The sequence below is a fragment of the Spermophilus citellus genome, assembly GCF_964194105.1.
Source record: "Spermophilus citellus genome assembly, chromosome: 7".
In the NCBI taxonomy this organism is placed as follows: domain Eukaryota; kingdom Metazoa; phylum Chordata; class Mammalia; order Rodentia; family Sciuridae; genus Spermophilus; species Spermophilus citellus.
The window spans coordinates 78,919,012-78,940,399 of NC_138188.1; the positions used below are offsets into that span (position 1 = coordinate 78,919,012).

Below are 21,388 nucleotides of genomic sequence, written 5' to 3' on the forward strand. Positions count from 1 at the left end.
ATTCATAAAACAAACAAACAAACAAACAAATAAATAAGGTCATGAATTAATCACTATCCCAGGCTGCTGGAAACTCCCTGGGCAATCCCTGGCACAGTCCACTTTGCAGGAGTGAAGAAGCAAGAGTCAGATATCCTCAAGTGATGGCAGCAGCCATCAAGAAGAGAAGCACTGGCATCTGCTGCTGCTTCCTTGTTCTTTGCACGTTTATTCCAAGCAAGCCACCATCCTACTGGATGATGCTGCCCACCTTTAGGGAGGGTCTGCACTTCAGTTGCTATCCCACATGCCAATGATTACTAGACACACCCAGAAGGCTCTGTGAATCACTGGCATGTCCAAATCCGGTCAAGGTGGAGGAATGCTCACAGAAAAGAGGGCTACCAACACTGAATCAACAAGAACACCTGAACAAATCGACAACGTGATTGCCATTAAATCAGGAAGCAAACACAAGGTGAGGCTGGGGATACAGGTGAGTGGTATAGAGCATTTGTCTGAGGCCCCGCCTGGGTTAACTGTCCATCACTGGGGTGAGGGGGGGTGGGGGTGGGGGTGGGAAGAAACACTACTAAGTAAAAGTACTGGGCCTAGCAGTTTCATCAGTGAATTCTATGAAATATTAGAAGAAGCGTGGCTGTCTACTCTCAGTCGTCTTTCAAAAGGCTGAAGAGGAACGGGGAAAAAACTGCAGACCTCTACTCCTAATTCTATTCGTGACAGTTTGCAAGTTGGATTATAGAGAACTGCCGGTGGGCGAATTCCAGGGATGTTTCAATTGCACCAAAATTTCATATTTCACCAGAATTTCAATAATGTACTTTGCAATTGATGCCGTTAAAGTTGCGCATGAAACAAAGTATTAAATTTGGGAGTGTCCTTCACTTCTGGTTCTTCCCGGTTGTGTTTCTAGTGCTCAACTCTTAAAAAAAAAAAAAAAATCATGAATAAAATTTTTTGAAAGGCCAAAGCCGAAAATTGAAGGACTTCCTTTGAGGCCTACGCGCATGTCTGCAACAGATCTGGGTCATCAGTTTCTCTGCGAGCATACTTTGCATAGGATGTTTTGCCTTTCCTGAAAATATTCCTTTTGAATCTGAGAAAGTAAAACATCTGCCTGTGGTGAGTCAAAGGTGTAAAAGTGCGACTTTTGCAGTTCCTTCTAGGAAATGGAGGGAAGGGGTCCCAAAGTTCAGACAACTCTGGGATGAAGTCCTGTGAATGTTTGGCCCCCAGAACAATGACAGAAGTGAGATGAGCTGAAGAATTCTTGTAATGAACATTTCCCATACATTGATACTGGGCAGGATTAACAGGCAAGGGGGAACCCCGTGTGGACCTGTGCAAAGGGGACCCCAGCATCCATCCCTTTTCCCGCCAAGAAAAGACACCCGCACAGGGCCCATGCTGGCATCCAGCCAACCCACCTTTCATTTCCCAATCTCCAAATCAAGCACACTAGTGGAAAACGATTGTTTCCATGATTTTATTATACAAGGGACAGAAAATTTCATGAAAATCCAAGAAGCCATAGACTTCTCCCTCGACTGCTAATCTGAGAATTGTCTATTTGAACCTGGTTTCTTCTCAGAGGATCACCCATTGCAGCTTGTTCACGGAGACGCCAGTGCTCTCAAGCCAAAGGCAGGCAGCCAGGAGTCCAGAGCCTTCCAATGTAAAGCCTCTGCATGGGAGTGGAAAGCTCAGGCAGAGGCTCCTGGCACCAGCACAGCAAGATGCTGGAAAGAGTATGGGCAATCTCGGGATCCCTTGGTCCAATGGGGCAGCCTGGGCACCGGTCTTCCTGGTTTCCTAGAGGCGTCCAACTCTCCTGGTGGGGCCGGTGGCTCCTGCTGGGTCTGAGGCCTTGGGCCAGGGCAGGCAGGCAGGCAGCTCTGGGCCTCTTCTCAAAGTGCTGTGCAATCCGGGTCCGTGGATGGGGCAGTCAGAGCTGAGAAACCCACAGGGTGGTAAAAGTGTTTCGCGGTTGAAGTCCTGGTGATCCCCAGAAAGGAAGCCCAGCCGGGGATACAAAGGCAGAGGCCAGGGCCCAGCATCTGCTTCCTCAATGGCTGGCAGTGCCTGGGGCCCTGGAGCATACTCTCCACAATCCCAGGCCTCCCTCACACAGCAGGGAGAATGCTTCTCCATAGCTGCAGACTCTCAGAGGGGGAAAAGTCTTCAGAGACCGCTTGCAAGATAGTTTCTACGCTCCTGGGCTCCTCTTGACCTGGAACACAGGGTGTGGAACTTATGGAGACAGGATCTCATGGGTACATTTCTGCTGAAGGGCAAATTCAATCATCTTGGATGTCCTGTCCGTGTTGGATTGAATCCATGTTGTTGATAGATAGGTTTCAAACCACTTTCTAAATTCCCGGGATCCCCATCACTGGTGGCCATGACCCACACCTGACTACCCTGGTCTCCAAGGAGGGAAAATGAGACAAGAGGGAGAAATAGAGAGGGAGAGATGGAGAGAGACTACGAGTTCGCCTTGGAGGAGGCTGAGGCTGGAGGATTGCAAGTTCAAAGCCAGCCTCAGCAATTGAACTGGACCCGAGCATTTGAGGAGACGTTGCCGGAAAAAAAAGAAGAAGAAAAATATGCTGAGGATGTGGCTCAGTGGTTAAGCAGTTTGGGCTCAATGCCTCTGCATTAGGGTTCTCGAGAGGAACAGAATCAACAGGGAGTTTGGTTAGGAAAAGGAGACTCACTGGGTTGGCTTACGCACCAGAAGCTGGATAGTCCAAAATGGCAGTCTGAGGGCTGGAGAGCTGGAAGAACAAGCAGATAAATCCCCAGAACAAGAGAGATCAGGGTGCTCCCCCAGCAGTAGGCCAAAGGCTTCTGGAGAATCGCTGGCACAGCCTGCTTTGGAAGAGAGAAGAAGCAAGAGTCGGACATTCAATCACAGCAGCAATCGGGAACTGTTCAACAGGAATCCGCTTGCATCTGCTGCTGCTTGGCTGGTTCTTCCAAGCCATCCTCTTATTGGATGCTGCTGCCCATGCTTAGGGAGGGCCTTTGTTTCCATTGGCTATGCCACATGCCAATCATGTCCAGACACACCCTCACTGACACACCCATGAGCCTCTTGATCCTCTGCATCTCTTAATCTCATCAAGTTGGCCCTTGGAAAGGACCATTACACCCTGGGAGAGTGAATCAATTCATAAAACAAACAAACAAACAAACAAATAAATAAGGTCATGAATTAATCACCATCCCAGGCTGCTGGAAACTCCCTGGGCAATCCCTGGCACAGTCCACTTTGCAGGAGTGAAGAAGCAAGAGTCAGATATCCTCAAGTGATGGCAGCAGCCATCAAGAAGAGAAGCACTGGCATCTGCTGCTGCTTCCTTGTTCTTTGCACGTTTATTCCAAGCAAGCCACCATCCTACTGGATGATGCTGCCCACCTTTAGGGAGGGTCTGCACTTCAGTTGCTATCCCACATGCCAATGATTACTAGACACACCCAGAAGGCTCTGTGAATCACTGGCATGTCCAAATCCGGTCAAGGTGGAGGAATGCTCACAGAAAAGAGGGCTACCAACACTGAATCAACAAGAACACCTGAACAAATCGACAACGTGATTGCCATTAAATCAGGAAGCAAACACAAGGTGAGGCTGGGGATACAGGTGAGTGGTATAGAGCATTTGTCTGAGGCCCCGCCTGGGTTAACTGTCCATCACTGGGGTGAGGGGGGGTGGGGGTGGGGGTGGGAAGAAACACTACTAAGTAAAAGTACTGGGCCTAGCAGTTTCATCAGTGAATTCTATGAAATATTAGAAGAAGCGTGGCTGTCTACTCTCAGTCATCTTTCAAAAGGCTGAAGAGGAACGGGGAAAAAACTGCAGACCTCTACTCCTAATTCTATTCGTGACAGTTTGCAAGTTGGATTATAGAGAACTGCCGGTGGGCGAATTCCAGGGATGTTTCAATTGCACCAAAATTTCATATTTCACCAGAATTTCAATAATGTACTTTGCAATTGATGCCGTTAAAGTTGCGCATGAAACAAAGTATTAAATTTGGGAGTGTCCTTCACTTCTGGTTCTTCCCGGTTGTGTTTCTAGTGCTCAACTCTTAAAAAAAAAAAAAAAATCATGAATACAATTTTTTGAAAGGCCAAAGCCGAAAATTGAAGGACTTCCTTTGAGGCCTACGCGCATGTCTACAACAGATCTGGGTCATCAGTTTCTCTGCGAGCATACTTTGCATAGGATGTTTTGCCTTTCCTGAAAATATTCCTTTTGAATCTGAGAAAGTAAAACATCTGCCTGTGGTGAGTCAAAGGTGTAAAAGTGCGACTTTTGCAGTTCCTTCTAGGAAATGGAGGGAAGGGGTCCCAAAGTTCAGACAACTCTGGGATGAAGTCCTGTGAATGTTTGGCCCCCAGAACAATGACAGAAGTGAGATGAGCTGAAGAATTCTTGTAATGAACATTTCCCATACATTGATACTGGGCAGGATTAACAGGCAAGGGGGAACCCCGTGTGGACCTGTGCAAAGGGGACCCCAGCATCCATCCCTTTTCCCGCCAAGAAAAGACACCCGCACAGGGCCCATGCTGGCATCCAGCCAACCCACCTTTCATTTCCCAATCTCCAAATCAAGCACACTAGTGGAAAACGATTGTTTCCATGATTTTATTATACAAGGGACAGAAAATTTCATGAAAATCCAAGAAGCCATAGACTTCTCCCTCGACTGCTAATCTGAGAATTGTCTATTTGAACCTGGTTTCTTCTCAGAGGATCACCCATTGCAGCTTGTTCACGGAGACGCCAGTGCTCTCAAGCCAAAGGCAGGAAGCCAGGAGTCCAGAGCCTTCCAATGTAAAGCCTCTGCATGGGAGTGGAAAGCTCAGGCAGAGGCTCCTGGCACCAGCACAGCAAGATGCTGGAAAGAGTATGGGCAATCTCGGGATCCCTTGGTCCAATGGGGCAGCCTGGGCACCGGTCTTCCTGGTTTCCTAGAGGCGTCCAACTCTCCTGGTGGGGCCGGTGGCTCCTGCTGGGTCTGAGGCCTTGGGCCAGGGCAGGCAGGCAGGCAGCTCTGGGCCTCTTCTCAAAGTGCTGTGCAATCCGGGTCCGTGGATGGGGCAGTCAGAGCTGAGAAACCCACAGGGTGGTAAAAGTGTTTCGCGGTTGAAGTCCTGGTGATCCCCAGAAAGGAAGCCCAGCCGGGGATACAAAGGCAGAGGCCAGGGCCCAGCATCTGCTTCCTCAATGGCTGGCAGTGCCTGGGGCCCTGGAGCATACTCTCCACAATCCCAGGCCTCCCTCACACAGCAGGGAGAATGCTTCTCCATAGCTGCAGACTCTCAGAGGGGGAAAAGTCTTCAGAGACCGCTTGCAAGATAGTTTCTACGCTCCTGGGCTCCTCTTGACCTGGAACACAGGGTGTGGAACTTATGGAGACAGGATCTCATGGGTACATTTCTGCTGAAGGGCAAATTCAATCATCTTGGATGTCCTGTCCGTGTTGGATTGAATCCATGTTGTTGATAGATAGGTTTCAAACCACTTTCTAAATTCCCGGGATCCCCATCACTGGTGGCCATGACCCACACCTGACTACCCTGGTCTCCAAGGAGGGAAAGTGAGACAAGAGGGAGAAATAGAGAGGGAGAGATGGAGAGAGACTACGAGTTTGCCTTGGAGGAGGCTGAGGCTGGAGGATTGCAAGTTCAAAGCCAGCCTCAGCAATTGAACTGGACCCGAGCATTTGAGGAGACGTTGCCGGAAAAAAAAGAAGAAGAAAAATATGCTGAGGATGTGGCTCAGTGGTTAAGCAGTTTGGGCTCAATGCCTCTGCATTAGGGTTCTCGAGAGGAACAGAATCAACAGGGAGTTTGGTTAGGAAAAGGAGACTCACTGGGTTGGCTTACGCACCAGAAGCTGGATAGTCCAAAATGGCAGTCTGAGGGCTGGAGAGCTGGAAGAACAAGCAGATAAATCCCCAGAACAAGAGAGATCAGGGTGCTCCCCCAGCAGTAGGCCAAAGGCTTCTGGAGAATCGCTGGCACAGCCTGCTTTGGAAGAGAGAAGAAGCAAGAGTCGGACATTCAATCACAGCAGCAATCGGGAACTGTTCAACAGGAATCCGCTTGCATCTGCTGCTGCTTGGCTGGTTCTTCCAAGCCATCCTCTTATTGGATGCTGCTGCCCATGCTTAGGGAGGGCCTTTGTTTCCATTGGCTATGCCACATGCCAATCATGTCCAGACACACCCTCACTGACACACCCATGAGCCTCTTGATCCTCTGCATCTCTTAATCTCATCAAGTTGGCCCTTGGAAAGGACCATTACACCCTGGGAGAGTGAATCAATTCATAAAACAAACAAACAAACAAACAAATAAATAAGGTCATGAATTAATCACTATCCCAGGCTGCTGGAAACTCCCTGGGCAATCCCTGGCACAGTCCACTTTGCAGGAGTGAAGAAGCAAGAGTCAGATATCCTCAAGTGATGGCAGCAGCCATCAAGAAGAGAAGCACTGGCATCTGCTGCTGCTTCCTTGTTCTTTGCACGTTTATTCCAAGCAAGCCACCATCCTACTGGATGATGCTGCCCACCTTTAGGGAGGGTCTGCACTTCAGTTGCTATCCCACATGCCAATGATTACTAGACACACCCAGAAGGCTCTGTGAATCACTGGCATGTCCAAATCCGGTCAAGGTGGAGGAATGCTCACAGAAAAGAGGGCTACCAACACTGAATCAACAAGAACACCTGAACAAATCGACAACGTGATTGCCATTAAATCAGGAAGCAAACACAAGGTGAGGCTGGGGATACAGGTGAGTGGTATAGAGCATTTGTCTGAGGCCCCGCCTGGGTTAACTGTCCATCACTGGGGTGAGGGGGGGTGGGGGTGGGGGTGGGAAGAAACACTACTAAGTAAAAGTACTGGGCCTAGCAGTTTCATCAGTGAATTCTATGAAATATTAGAAGAAGCGTGGCTGTCTACTCTCAGTCGTCTTTCAAAAGGCTGAAGAGGAACGGGGAAAAAACTGCAGACCTCTACTCCTAATTCTATTCGTGACAGTTTGCAAGTTGGATTATAGAGAACTGCCGGTGGGCGAATTCCAGGGATGTTTCAATTGCACCAAAATTTCATATTTCACCAGAATTTCAATAATGTACTTTGCAATTGATGCCGTTAAAGTTGCGCATGAAACAAAGTATTAAATTTGGGAGTGTCCTTCACTTCTGGTTCTTCCCGGTTGTGTTTCTAGTGCTCAACTCTTAAAAAAAAAAAAAAAAAATCATGAATACAATTTTTTGAAAGGCCAAAGCCGAAAATTGAAGGACTTCCTTTGAGGCCTACGCGCATGTCTGCAACAGATCTGGGTCATCAGTTTCTCTGCGAGCATACTTTGCATAGCATGTTTTGCCTTTCCTGAAAATATTCCTTTTGAATCTGAGAAAGTAAAACATCTGCCTGTGGTGAGTCAAAGGTGTAAAAGTGCGACTTTTGCAGTTCCTTCTAGGAAATGGAGGGAAGGGGTCCCAAAGTTCAGACAACTCTGGGATGAAGTCCTGTGAATGTTTGGCCCCCAGAACAATGACAGAAGTGAGATGAGCTGAAGAATTCTTGTAATGAACATTTCCCATACATTGATACTGGGCAGGATTAACAGGCAAGGGGGAACCCCGTGTGGACCTGTGCAAAGGGGACCCCAGCATCCATCCCTTTTCCCGCCAAGAAAAGACACCCGCACAGGGCCCATGCTGGCATCCAGCCAACCCACCTTTCATTTCCCAATCTCCAAATCAAGCACACTAGTGGAAAACGATTGTTTCCATGATTTTATTATACAAGGGACAGAAAATTTCATGAAAATCCAAGAAGCCATAGACTTCTCCCTCGACTGCTAATCTGAGAATTGTCTATTTGAACCTGGTTTCTTCTCAGAGGATCACCCATTGCAGCTTGTTCACGGAGACGCCAGTGCTCTCAAGCCAAAGGCAGGCAGCCAGGAGTCCAGAGCCTTCCAATGTAAAGCCTCTGCATGGGAGTGGAAAGCTCAGGCAGAGGCTCCTGGCACCAGCACAGCAAGATGCTGGAAAGAGTATGGGCAATCTCGGGATCCCTTGGTCCAATGGGGCAGCCTGGGCACCGGTCTTCCTGGTTTCCTAGAGGCGTCCAACTCTCCTGGTGGGGCCGGTGGCTCCTGCTGGGTCTGAGGCCTTGGGCCAGGGCAGGCAGGCAGGCAGCTCTGGGCCTCTTCTCAAAGTGCTGTGCAATCCGGGTCCGTGGATGGGGCAGTCAGAGCTGAGAAACCCACAGGGTGGTAAAAGTGTTTCGCGGTTGAAGTCCTGGTGATCCCCAGAAAGGAAGCCCAGCCGGGGATACAAAGGCAGAGGCCAGGGCCCAGCATCTGCTTCCTCAATGGCTGGCAGTGCCTGGGGCCCTGGAGCATACTCTCCACAATCCCAGGCCTCCCTCACACAGCAGGGAGAATGCTTCTCCATAGCTGCAGACTCTCAGAGGGGGAAAAGTCTTCAGAGACCGCTTGCAAGATAGTTTCTACGCTCCTGGGCTCCTCTTGACCTGGAACACAGGGTGTGGAACTTATGGAGACAGGATCTCATGGGTACATTTCTGCTGAAGGGCAAATTCAATCATCTTGGATGTCCTGTCCGTGTTGGATTGAATCCATGTTGTTGATAGATAGGTTTCAAACCACTTTCTAAATTCCCGGGATCCCCATCACTGGTGGCCATGACCCACACCTGACTACCCTGGTCTCCAAGGAGGGAAAGTGAGACAAGAGGGAGAAATAGAGAGGGAGAGATGGAGAGAGACTATGAGTTCGCCTTGGAGGAGGCTGAGGCTGGAGGATTGCAAGTTCAAAGCCAGCCTCAGCAATTGAACTGGACCCGAGCATTTGAGGAGACGTTGCCGGAAAAAAAAGAAGAAGAAAAATATGCTGAGGATGTGGCTCAGTGGTTAAGCAGTTTGGGCTCAATGCCTCTGCATTAGGGTTCTCGAGAGGAACAGAATCAACAGGGAGTTTGGTTAGGAAAAGGAGACTCACTGGGTTGGCTTACGCACCAGAAGCTGGATAGTCCAAAATGGCAGTCTGAGGGCTGGAGAGCTGGAAGAACAAGCAGATAAATCCCCAGAACAAGAGAGATCAGGGTGCTCCCCCAGCAGTAGGCCAAAGGCTTCTGGAGAATCGCTGGCACAGCCTGCTTTGGAAGAGAGAAGAAGCAAGAGTCGGACATTCAATCACAGCAGCAATCGGGAACTGTTCAACAGGAATCCGCTTGCATCTGCTGCTGCTTGGCTGGTTCTTCCAAGCCATCCTCTTATTGGATGCTGCTGCCCATGCTTAGGGAGGGCCTTTGTTTCCATTGGCTATGCCACATGCCAATCATGTCCAGACACACCCTCACTGACACACCCATGAGCCTCTTGATCCTCTGCATCTCTTAATCTCATCAAGTTGGCCCTTGGAAAGGACCATTACACCCTGGGAGAGTGAATCAATTCATAAAACAAACAAACAAACAAACAAATAAATAAGGTCATGAATTAATCACTATCCCAGGCTGCTGGAAACTCCCTGGGCAATCCCTGGCACAGTCCACTTTGCAGGAGTGAAGAAGCAAGAGTCAGATATCCTCAAGTGATGGCAGCAGCCATCAAGAAGAGAAGCACTGGCATCTGCTGCTGCTTCCTTGTTCTTTGCACGTTTATTCCAAGCAAGCCACCATCCTACTGGATGATGCTGCCCACCTTTAGGGAGGGTCTGCACTTCAGTTGCTATCCCACATGCCAATGATTACTAGACACACCCAGAAGGCTCTGTGAATCACTGGCATGTCCAAATCCGGTCAAGGTGGAGGAATGCTCACAGAAAAGAGGGCTACCAACACTGAATCAACAAGAACACCTGAACAAATCGACAACGTGATTGCCATTAAATCAGGAAGCAAACACAAGGTGAGGCTGGGGATACAGGTGAGTGGTATAGAGCATTTGTCTGAGGCCCCGCCTGGGTTAACTGTCCATCACTGGGGTGAGGGGGGGTGGGGGTGGGGGTGGGAAGAAACACTACTAAGTAAAAGTACTGGGCCTAGCAGTTTCATCAGTGAATTCTATGAAATATTAGAAGAAGCGTGGCTGTCTACTCTCAGTCGTCTTTCAAAAGGCTGAAGAGGAACGGGGAAAAAACTGCAGACCTCTACTCCTAATTCTATTCGTGACAGTTTGCAAGTTGGATTATAGAGAACTGCCGGTGGGCGAATTCCAGGGATGTTTCAATTGCACCAAAATTTCATATTTCACCAGAATTTCAATAATGTACTTTGCAATTGATGCCGTTAAAGTTGCGCATGAAACAAAGTATTAAATTTGGGAGTGTCCTTCACTTCTGGTTCTTCCCGGTTGTGTTTCTAGTGCTCAACTCTTAAAAAAAAAAAAAAAAATCATGAATAAAATTTTTTGAAAGGCCAAAGCCGAAAATTGAAGGACTTCCTTTGAGGCCTACGCGCATGTCTGCAACAGATCTGGGTCATCAGTTTCTCTGCGAGCATACTTTGCATAGGATGTTTTGCCTTTCCTGAAAATATTCCTTTTGAATCTGAGAAAGTAAAACATCTGCCTGTGGTGAGTCAAAGGTGTAAAAGTGCGACTTTTGCAGTTCCTTCTAGGAAATGGAGGGAAGGGGTCCCAAAGTTCAGACAACTCTGGGATGAAGTCCTGTGAATGTTTGGCCCCCAGAACAATGACAGAAGTGAGATGAGCTGAAGAATTCTTGTAATGAACATTTCCCATACATTGATACTGGGCAGGATTAACAGGCAAGGGGGAACCCCGTGTGGACCTGTGCAAAGGGGACCCCAGCATCCATCCCTTTTCCCGCCAAGAAAAGACACCCGCACAGGGCCCATGCTGGCATCCAGCCAACCCACCTTTCATTTCCCAATCTCCAAATCAAGCACACTAGTGGAAAACGATTGTTTCCATGATTTTATTATACAAGGGACAGAAAATTTCATGAAAATCCAAGAAGCCATAGACTTCTCCCTCGACTGCTAATCTGAGAATTGTCTATTTGAACCTGGTTTCTTCTCAGAGGATCACCCATTGCAGCTTGTTCACGGAGACGCCAGTGCTCTCAAGCCAAAGGCAGGCAGCCAGGAGTCCAGAGCCTTCCAATGTAAAGCCTCTGCATGGGAGTGGAAAGCTCAGGCAGAGGCTCCTGGCACCAGCACAGCAAGATGCTGGAAAGAGTATGGGCAATCTCGGGATCCCTTGGTCCAATGGGGCAGCCTGGGCACCGGTCTTCCTGGTTTCCTAGAGGCGTCCAACTCTCCTGGTGGGGCCGGTGGCTCCTGCTGGGTCTGAGGCCTTGGGCCAGGGCAGGCAGGCAGGCAGCTCTGGGCCTCTTCTCAAAGTGCTGTGCAATCCGGGTCCGTGGATGGGGCAGTCAGAGCTGAGAAACCCACAGGGTGGTAAAAGTGTTTCGCGGTTGAAGTCCTGGTCATCCCCAGAAAGGAAGCCCAGCCGGGGATACAAAGGCAGAGGCCAGGGCCCAGCATCTGCTTCCTCAATGGCTGGCAGTGCCTGGGGCCCTGGAGCATACTCTCCACAATCCCAGGCCTCCCTCACACAGCAGGGAGAATGCTTCTCCATAGCTGCAGACTCTCAGAGGGGGAAAAGTCTTCAGAGACCGCTTGCAAGATAGTTTCTACGCTCCTGGGCTCCTCTTGACCTGGAACACAGGGTGTGGAACTTATGGAGACAGGATCTCATGGGTACATTTCTGCTGAAGGGCAAATTCAATCATCTTGGATGTCCTGTCCGTGTTGGATTGAATCCATGTTGTTGATAGATAGGTTTCAAACCACTTTCTAAATTCCCGGGATCCCCATCACTGGTGGCCATGACCCACACCTGACTACCCTGGTCTCCAAGGAGGGAAAGTGAGACAAGAGGGAGAAATAGAGAGGGAGAGATGGAGAGAGACTATGAGTTCGCCTTGGAGGAGGCTGAGGCTGGAGGATTGCAAGTTCAAAGCCAGCCTCAGCAATTGAACTGGACCCGAGCATTTGAGGAGACGTTGCCGGAAAAAAAAGAAGAAGAAAAATATGCTGAGGATGTGGCTCAGTGGTTAAGCAGTTTGGGCTCAATGCCTCTGCATTAGGGTTCTCGAGAGGAACAGAATCAACAGGGAGTTTGGTTAGGAAAAGGAGACTCACTGGGTTGGCTTACGCACCAGAAGCTGGATAGTCCAAAATGGCAGTCTGAGGGCTGGAGAGCTGGAAGAACAAGCAGATAAATCCCCAGAACAAGAGAGATCAGGGTGCTCCCCCAGCAGTAGGCCAAAGGCTTCTGGAGAATCGCTGGCACAGCCTGCTTTGGAAGAGAGAAGAAGCAAGAGTCGGACATTCAATCACAGCAGCAATCGGGAACTGTTCAACAGGAATCCGCTTGCATCTGCTGCTGCTTGGCTGGTTCTTCCAAGCCATCCTCTTATTGGATGCTGCTGCCCATGCTTAGGGAGGGCCTTTGTTTCCATTGGCTATGCCACATGCCAATCATGTCCAGACACACCCTCACTGACACACCCATGAGCCTCTTGATCCTCTGCATCTCTTAATCTCATCAAGTTGGCCCTTGGAAAGGACCATTACACCCTGGGAGAGTGAATCAATTCATAAAACAAACAAACAAATAAATAAGGTCATGAATTAATCACTATCCCAGGCTGCTGGAAACTCCCTGGGCAATCCCTGGCACAGTCCACTTTGCAGGAGTGAAGAAGCAAGAGTCAGATATCCTCAAGTGATGGCAGCAGCCATCAAGAAGAGAAGCACTGGCATCTGCTGCTGCTTCCTTGTTCTTTGCACGTTTATTCCAAGCAAGCCACCATCCTACTGGATGATGCTGCCCACCTTTAGGGAGGGTCTGCACTTCAGTTGCTATCCCACATGCCAATGATTACTAGACACACCCAGAAGGCTCTGTGAATCACTGGCATGTCCAAATCCGGTCAAGGTGGAGGAATGCTCACAGAAAAGAGGGCTACCAACACTGAATCAACAAGAACACCTGAACAAATCGACAACGTGATTGCCATTAAATCAGGAAGCAAACACAAGGTGAGGCTGGGGATACAGGTGAGTGGTATAGAGCATTTGTCTGAGGCCCCGCCTGGGTTAACTGTCCATCACTGGGGTGAGGGGGGGTGGGGGTGGGGGTGGGAAGAAACACTACTAAGTAAAAGTACTGGGCCTAGCAGTTTCATCAGTGAATTCTATGAAATATTAGAAGAAGCGTGGCTGTCTACTCTCAGTCGTCTTTCAAAAGGCTGAAGAGGAACGGGGAAAAAACTGCAGACCTCTACTCCTAATTCTATTCGTGACAGTTTGCAAGTTGGATTATAGAGAACTGCCGGTGGGCGAATTCCAGGGATGTTTCAATTGCACCAAAATTTCATATTTCACCAGAATTTCAATAATGTACTTTGCAATTGATGCCGTTAAAGTTGCGCATGAAACAAAGTATTAAATTTGGGAGTGTCCTTCACTTCTGGTTCTTCCCGGTTGTGTTTCTAGTGCTCAACTCTTAAAAAAAAAAAAAAAAAAATCATGAATACAATTTTTTGAAAGGCCAAAGCCGAAAATTGAAGGACTTCCTTTGAGGCCTACGCGCATGTCTGCAACAGATCTGGGTCATCAGTTTCTCTGCGAGCATACTTTGCATAGCATGTTTTGCCTTTCCTGAAAATATTCCTTTTGAATCTGAGAAAGTAAAACATCTGCCTGTGGTGAGTCAAAGGTGTAAAAGTGCGACTTTTGCAGTTCCTTCTAGGAAATGGAGGGAAGGGGTCCCAAAGTTCAGACAACTCTGGGATGAAGTCCTGTGAATGTTTGGCCCCCAGAACAATGACAGAAGTGAGATGAGCTGAAGAATTCTTGTAATGAACATTTCCCATACATTGATACTGGGCAGGATTAACAGGCAAGGGGGAACCCCGTGTGGACCTGTGCAAAGGGGACCCCAGCATCCATCCCTTTTCCCGCCAAGAAAAGACACCCGCACAGGGCCCATGCTGGCATCCAGCCAACCCACCTTTCATTTCCCAATCTCCAAATCAAGCACACTAGTGGAAAACGATTGTTTCCATGATTTTTTTATACAAGGGACAGAAAATTTCATGAAAATCCAAGAAGTCATAGACTTCTCCCTCGACTGCTAATCTGAGAATTGTCTATTTGAACCTGGTTTCTTCTCAGAGGATCACCCATTGCAGCTTGTTCACGGAGACGCCAGTGCTCTCAAGCCAAAGGCAGGCAGCCAGGAGTCCAGAGCCTTCCAATGTAAAGCCTCTGCATGGGAGTGGAAAGCTCAGGCAGAGGCTCCTGGCACCAGCACAGCAAGATGCTGGAAAGAGTATGGGCAATCTCGGGATCCCTTGGTCCAATGGGGCAGCCTGGGCACCGGTCTTCCTGGTTTCCTAGAGGCGTCCAACTCTCCTGGTGGGGCCGGTGGCTCCTGCTGGGTCTGAGGCCTTGGGCCAGGGCAGGCAGGCAGGCAGCTCTGGGCCTCTTCTCAAAGTGCTGTGCAATCCGGGTCCGTGGATGGGGCAGTCAGAGCTGAGAAACCCACAGGGTGGTAAAAGTGTTTCGCGGTTGAAGTCCTGGTGATCCCCAGAAAGGAAGCCCAGCCGGGGATACAAAGGCAGAGGCCAGGGCCCAGCATCTGCTTCCTCAATGGCTGGCAGTGCCTGGGGCCCTGGAGCATACTCTCCACAATCCCAGGCCTCCCTCACACAGCAGGGAGAATGCTTCTCCATAGCTGCAGACTCTCAGAGGGGGAAAAGTCTTCAGAGACCGCTTGCAAGATAGTTTCTACGCTCCTGGGCTCCTCTTGACCTGGAACACAGGGTGTGGAACTTATGGAGACAGGATCTCATGGGTACATTTCTGCTGAAGGGCAAATTCAATCATCTTGGATGTCCTGTCCGTGTTGGATTGAATCCATGTTGTTGATAGATAGGTTTCAAACCACTTTCTAAATTCCCGGGATCCCCATCACTGGTGGCCATGACCCACACCTGACTACCCTGGTCTCCAAGGAGGGAAAGTGAGACAAGAGGGAGAAATAGAGAGGGAGAGATGGAGAGAGACTACGAGTTCGCCTTGGAGGAGGCTGAGGCTGGAGGATTGCAAGTTCAAAGCCAGCCTCAGCAATTGAACTGGACCCGAGCATTTGAGGAGACGTTGCCGGAAAAAAAAGAAGAAGAAAAATATGCTGAGGATGTGGCTCAGTGGTTAAGCAGTTTGGGCTCAATGCCTCTGCATTAGGGTTCTCGAGAGGAACAGAATCAACAGGGAGTTTGGTTAGGAAAAGGAGACTCACTGGGTTGGCTTACGCACCAGAAGCTGGATAGTCCAAAATGGCAGTCTGAGGGCTGGAGAGCTGGAAGAACAAGCAGATAAATCCCCAGAACAAGAGAGATCAGGGTGCTCCCCCAGCAGTAGGCCAAAGGCTTCTGGAGAATCGCTGGCACAGCCTGCTTTGGAAGAGAGAAGAAGCAAGAGTCGGACATTCAATCACAGCAGCAATCGGGAACTGTTCAACAGGAATCCGCTTGCATCTGCTGCTGCTTGGCTGGTTCTTCCAAGCCATCCTCTTATTGGATGCTGCTGCCCATGCTTAGGGAGGGCCTTTGTTTCCATTGGCTATGCCACATGCCAATCATGTCCAGACACACCCTCACTGACACACCCATGAGCCTCTTGATCCTCTGCATCTCTTAATCTCATCAAGTTGGCCCTTGGAAAGGACCATTACACCCTGGGAGAGTGAATCAATTCATAAAACAAAAACAAATAAATAAATAAATAAATAAATAAATAAATGAATAAGGTCATGCATTAATCACCATCCCAGGCTGCTGGAAACTCCCTGGGCAATCCCTGGCACAGTCCACTTTGCAGGAGTGAAGAAGCAAGAGTCAGATATCCTCAAGTGATGGCAGCAGCCATCAAGAAGAGAAGCACTGGCATCTGCTGCTGCTTCCTTGTTCTTTGCACGTTTATTCCAAGCAAGCCACCATCCTACTGGATGATGCTGCCCACCTTTAGGGAGGGTCTGCACTTCAGTTGCTATCCCACATGCCAATGATTACTAGACACACCCAGAAGGCTCTGTGAATCACTGGCATGTCCAAATCCGGTCAAGGTGGAGGAATGCTCACAGAAAAGAGGGCTACCAACACTGAATCAACAAGAACACCTGAACAAATCGACAACGTGATTGCCATTAAATCAGGAAGCAAACACAAGGTGAGGCTGGGGATACAGGTGAGTGGTATAGAGCATTTGTCTGAGGCCCCGCCTGGGTTAACTGTCCATCACTGGGGTGAGGGGGGGTGGGGGTGGGGGTGGGAAGAAACACTACTAAGTAAAAGTACTGGGCCTAGCAGTTTCATCAGTGAATTCTATGAAATATTAGAAGAAGCGTGGCTGTCTACTCTCAGTCATCTTTCAAAAGGCTGAAGAGGAACGGGGAAAAAACTGCAGACCTCTACTCCTAATTCTATTCGTGACAGTTTGCAAGTTGGATTATAGAGAACTGCCGGTGGGCGAATTCCAGGGATGTTTCAATTGCACCAAAATTTCATATTTCACCAGAATTTCAATAATGTACTTTGCAATTGATGCCGTTAAAGTTGCGCATGAAACAAAGTATTAAATTTGGGAGTGTCCTTCACTTCTGGTTCTTCCCGGTTGTGTTTCTAGTGCTCAACTCTTAAAAAAAAAAAAAAAAAAAAATCATGAATAAAATTTTTTGAAAGGCCAAAGCCGAAAATTGAAGGACTTCCTTTGAGGCCTACGCGCATGTCTACAACAGATCTGGGTCATCAGTTTCTCTGCGAGCATACTTTGCATAGGATGTTTTGCCTTTCCTGAAAATATTCCTTTTGAATCTGAGAAAGTAAAACATCTGCCTGTGGTGAGTCAAAGGTGTAAAAGTGCGACTTTTGCAGTTCCTTCTAGGAAATGGAGGGAAGGGGTCCCAAAGTTCAGACAACTCTGGGATGAAGTCCTGTGAATGTTTGGCCCCCAGAACAATGACAGAAGTGAGATGAGCTGAAGAATTCTTGTAATGAACATTTCCCATACATTGATACTGGGCAGGATTAACAGGCAAGGGGGAACCCCGTGTGGACCTGTGCAAAGGGGACCCCAGCATCCATCCCTTTTCCCGCCAAGAAAAGACACCCGCACAGGGCCCATGCTGGCATCCAGCCAACCCACCTTTCATTTCCCAATCTCCAAATCAAGCACACTAGTGGAAAACGATTGTTTCCATGATTTTATTATACAAGGGACAGAAAATTTCATGAAAATCCAAGAAGCCATAGACTTCTCCCTCGACTGCTAATCTGAGAATTGTCTATTTGAACCTGGTTTCTTCTCAGAGGATCACCCATTGCAGCTTGTTCACGGAGACGCCAGTGCTCTCAAGCCAAAGGCAGGCAGCCAGGAGTCCAGAGCCTTCCAATGTAAAGCCTCTGCGTGGGAGTGGAAAGCTCAGGCAGAGGCTCCTGGCACCAGCACAGCAAGATGCTGGAAAGAGTATGGGCAATCTCGGGATCCCTTGGTCCAATGGGGCAGCCTGGGTGTAGTGAGCCGTTTCTGCGGACTGCGGTCGCCATTACAAGATGGCGCTGGCTCGACTGTGGTTTGTGACAAACAACTCCTTGATTGGGAGAGTTGGTGCGTGGTTTTCTAACACCCTATGAGAAAGCTCCACGTGGCAGCTTCGCATTGGGGCTTGAGATGCTTTATTAAGGCTGGTAGGAGCATTCGGAGAGGAAGATGAAGAAAAAGAAGATGAAGAAGAGAGTAGAGTGGAAGAGATCTCGAGAACCTGAATAAACGACTGGAAGAAGATTCCCGGTGTTGCGTCTTCCTTGCGGGCAGGGGGTCGCGACAAATGGTGCCGAGACCCGGGAAAATCAGAACTTTCAGTCGTCAGGAGTGGTGCACCAATCGTCCCGTGAGTGGACCCCTCGTCCCGTGAGTGGACCCCTCGTCCCGTGAGTGGACCCCTCGTCCCGTGAGTGGACCCCTCGTCCCGTGAGTGGACCCCTCGTCCCTGAGTGGACCCCTCGTCCCCGAGAGCGGGACCCCGTAGGCCTCATATTTTATTGCAGCTGCTATGTGTACTTTCACTTTTGTTTTCTGTGTTCTTTTTTTGTCGTCTGTGTCTTTCGTTTTCTGTGTTCCTTCTGTTGCTGTGCCATGGGTGCCGCAGCAGCAAATTAATTATGACCCTGGGATCTATGCCCAGGGACGCCCACTGCAGCCGGGAAAAGGGAACAGGAGCCCGCCCCGGCCCGGAAGCCGGAGTGTGCGGGGATGGTCCAGAAACAGAGCAGGCTGCTGCCGCAGTAAGAGCTTGGCCAGGCGGGGAAAAATGCAAACAAAATCAGGCAAGGTGCGGTCGGCTAGGAAATCTTGGGGAACTTTTGCCCTGAGGGTGAGCGACGGACTCCGTGTTGCTTGCATCACCATGGTAACCATGGGCTGCCTGGCGGAAGAGCGACTTCCTGGTCCCACCTCCCACACTCTTGGGGGCTACCGATTGGTTCTTCCACAGTCACTCAGACAGGACTTCTAGTCCCGCCTTCCAGCCACTAACCTGTACTGTTGCGTTTCAGATTTCTACCGGAGCTACTCAGAAACTGTATTTTTAAAAAATGCCTACCTGTAAATGCTAACGGAAGATATCTTTTTCAGACAAAATTTGATTCCACAGGTTTCTATGTTAAACTCATAAGATGATAAATTGAAGACCCTGGCGGAGTCTGTGCGCACTTATGGAGTGGATGCCGCCTTCACACTAACTCAGGTGGAAAGCATTTTTAATCAATCTCAAGTTAATCTCACAGGAGTTTCTTGTTTTGGCTTCGGGAACGCTCATTGTATTAGCCTTAAGACCAAGAATTTGACTAACTGGAAGGACCCATTGCGGTCCAGTCAGATCTCAGGGAGCATTCTCAGTGCTGTATTGAGCTAAGTAGCCTCAGGGGAACAATCAGGCTCAGGAACCCCCGTAAATAGCTCTGCTTTAAACATAACTACCTTGGCTATTATCTCCGAAGTACTAGTCCCAGTGCCTCCTTCTTCTAATAGTCTTTATAATGCCACTCATTTTAAGGCCTCTCCTTACTGTACCCCTAATCTTGGTTTCCCCCCAACATTTACACCTTGTCAGGATCATTCTTGGGAGAAACGTCAAGTTGCTAAAGGTTTCTCCTTTTCCCCCTCTCTTAAGAGGTATGTTTATAACTTTGACAACAGTGCCAACTCCTCTCTTTCCAGGAATTTAAGCCTCTGTATGATCTCCTCCAAGGAGACCCTTCCCCCAGCTCAGTCAGGAATCCCACACCTGAGGCTCTACAATCATTAAGACTGATAGAGAAGGCCCTACAAGAGAATCCCACACCTGAGGCTCTACAATCATTAAGACTGATAGAGAAGGCCCTACAAGAGAATCCCACACCTGAGGCTCTACAATCATTAAGACTGATAGAGAAGGCCCTACAAGATATGCAGGTTACCCAGATAAACTACTCTATGCCCCTATCATTTATAATCCTGCCATCAAAATTAACTCCTACTACAGTGTTTTGACAAATAGGTCCCATCTATTGGGTCCATTTACCTGCTTCTAACTCTCGGGTGATAACTCCCTTTTATGAACTAGTGACAAATTTGATCTGGAAAGCCAAATATTTGGGTGATGCACTGTTTGGAAAGACTTTTGACATTCTCATTCAACCTTATACCCAGGATATGATTTTAAATTTCCAACAAGAACATGATCTTTGGTGTCTCTTCCCTTGTAATTTCAAAGGTCAAATTGATAATCACTCTCCCCGACATAAACTTCTAGAAGACCTCAAAAAATGTCCTATTATTTCTCCTAAAATTATTAAAGGGGAATCTATCCCGGGAGCTCAGACTGTTTATACAGACGGAGCAAGAGGGGGGTTTGCTGTTGTTTTTGATGGATCTCAAGTAATTCGACACCCTGTTCCTAGACTGTCTGCCCAAATATCAGAAGTTGAGGCTCTAATTATGGCCCTTAAACTATACAATTCCATCCCACTTGATGTGTATACTGATAGTCTCTATGTTGCTAATTTAGCCTCAGTTATTGAGGCAACCCCTTATATTGGCAGACAATCTACTATCATGGAACAATTACAAACGGATCAACTCCTTAGCTCCATGCTAAATTCCATCTAAATGCACAATCCTTACGCTTTTGTGCGGGGTGCTCACGTGATCAGACTCTACAAATTGTTTCCTTATGCCCAGTGTGTGCTCCATTCATTCATTCCCCTAGTCTAAGTGTTAATCCTAGAGGCTTACACACCAATGATGTCTGGCAAACTGATGTTACCCACTTCTGGCAAACAATAGAGGGAGAATCAGATATTACTATTCAGTTTACTTCCAATGGAAAACAGCAGCCAGATTGGACTTAAGGATATCTCTGGGGGCTGGGTGTTTGCACCCCCGGACAGTACAATCCTGGCCTGCTTTTTCGGCTTAAATTGACCACAGAACAGCCTACTGGAAGTTTAATAGGACCCAATCAGGTGCTCGGAGATCAAAAGGCCCCATCTGGACCCAAACAGCCTATAGCCCCAGCAGTAATATCTTCCCCCAGCGGTCAAACAATAACTGTGGGCTATCAAACCTTTGATTGTGCCCCTGGGCCCATACACCCTGGAACTGGAGATCGTCTTTTTGATTTGATCCAAGGAGCCTTTTTCGCTCTCAATGCCATTAGTCCTAACAGGACCCAAGATTGCTGGCTATGCTTGACCTCCAGGCCGCCCTATTATGAAGGGGTAGCAATACTGTCTAAATTATCCTCTAATACCACTGCAGATCCTAAATGTTATTCTCTACCCAGCTATAAGATTTAACAGCCATGGCCAAGTCAATTACTGCTTTGGAAAAGTCCCTCACCTCCCTCTCAGAAGTTGTGTTACAAAATAGGAGGGGACTAGATTTATTATTCCTAAGGGAAGGAGGACTATGTGTAGCCTTAAAGGAACAGTGTTGTTTTTATGTAGATCATACTGGGGTAATCCGTGAAACTATGGAAAAGGTCACGGAAAGATTGGCTAAAAGACAAAAGGAGTTTGAAGCACAACAAGGATGGTTTGAACAGTGGTTTAAAAATACCCCATGGTTAACTCCTTTGATATCCACTGTGGTGGGACCGCTTTTCGGTCTCCTCCTTGTGGCTGCTGTAGGCCCCTGCCTAGGTGAGAGAATGACACAATTTATTGAAGACCAAATTAACATTCTGACTT

The 21,388-nt window shown here is 48.4% G+C and overlaps 1 long non-coding RNA gene across 1 annotated transcript in view; it reads right to left on the reverse strand.

Annotated features, from left to right (window-relative positions):
* The window catches only part of LOC308653605, a 37,150-nt gene extending 16,167 nt beyond the window's left edge, over positions 1-20,983 (reverse strand). The window contains exon 1 of the long non-coding RNA XR_014023075.1: positions 20,790-20,983. This is a non-coding gene — a long non-coding RNA (uncharacterized lncRNA). The remainder of the gene's footprint in view (positions 1-20,789) is intronic.
* Positions 20,984-21,388: the final 405 nt, after the last annotated feature.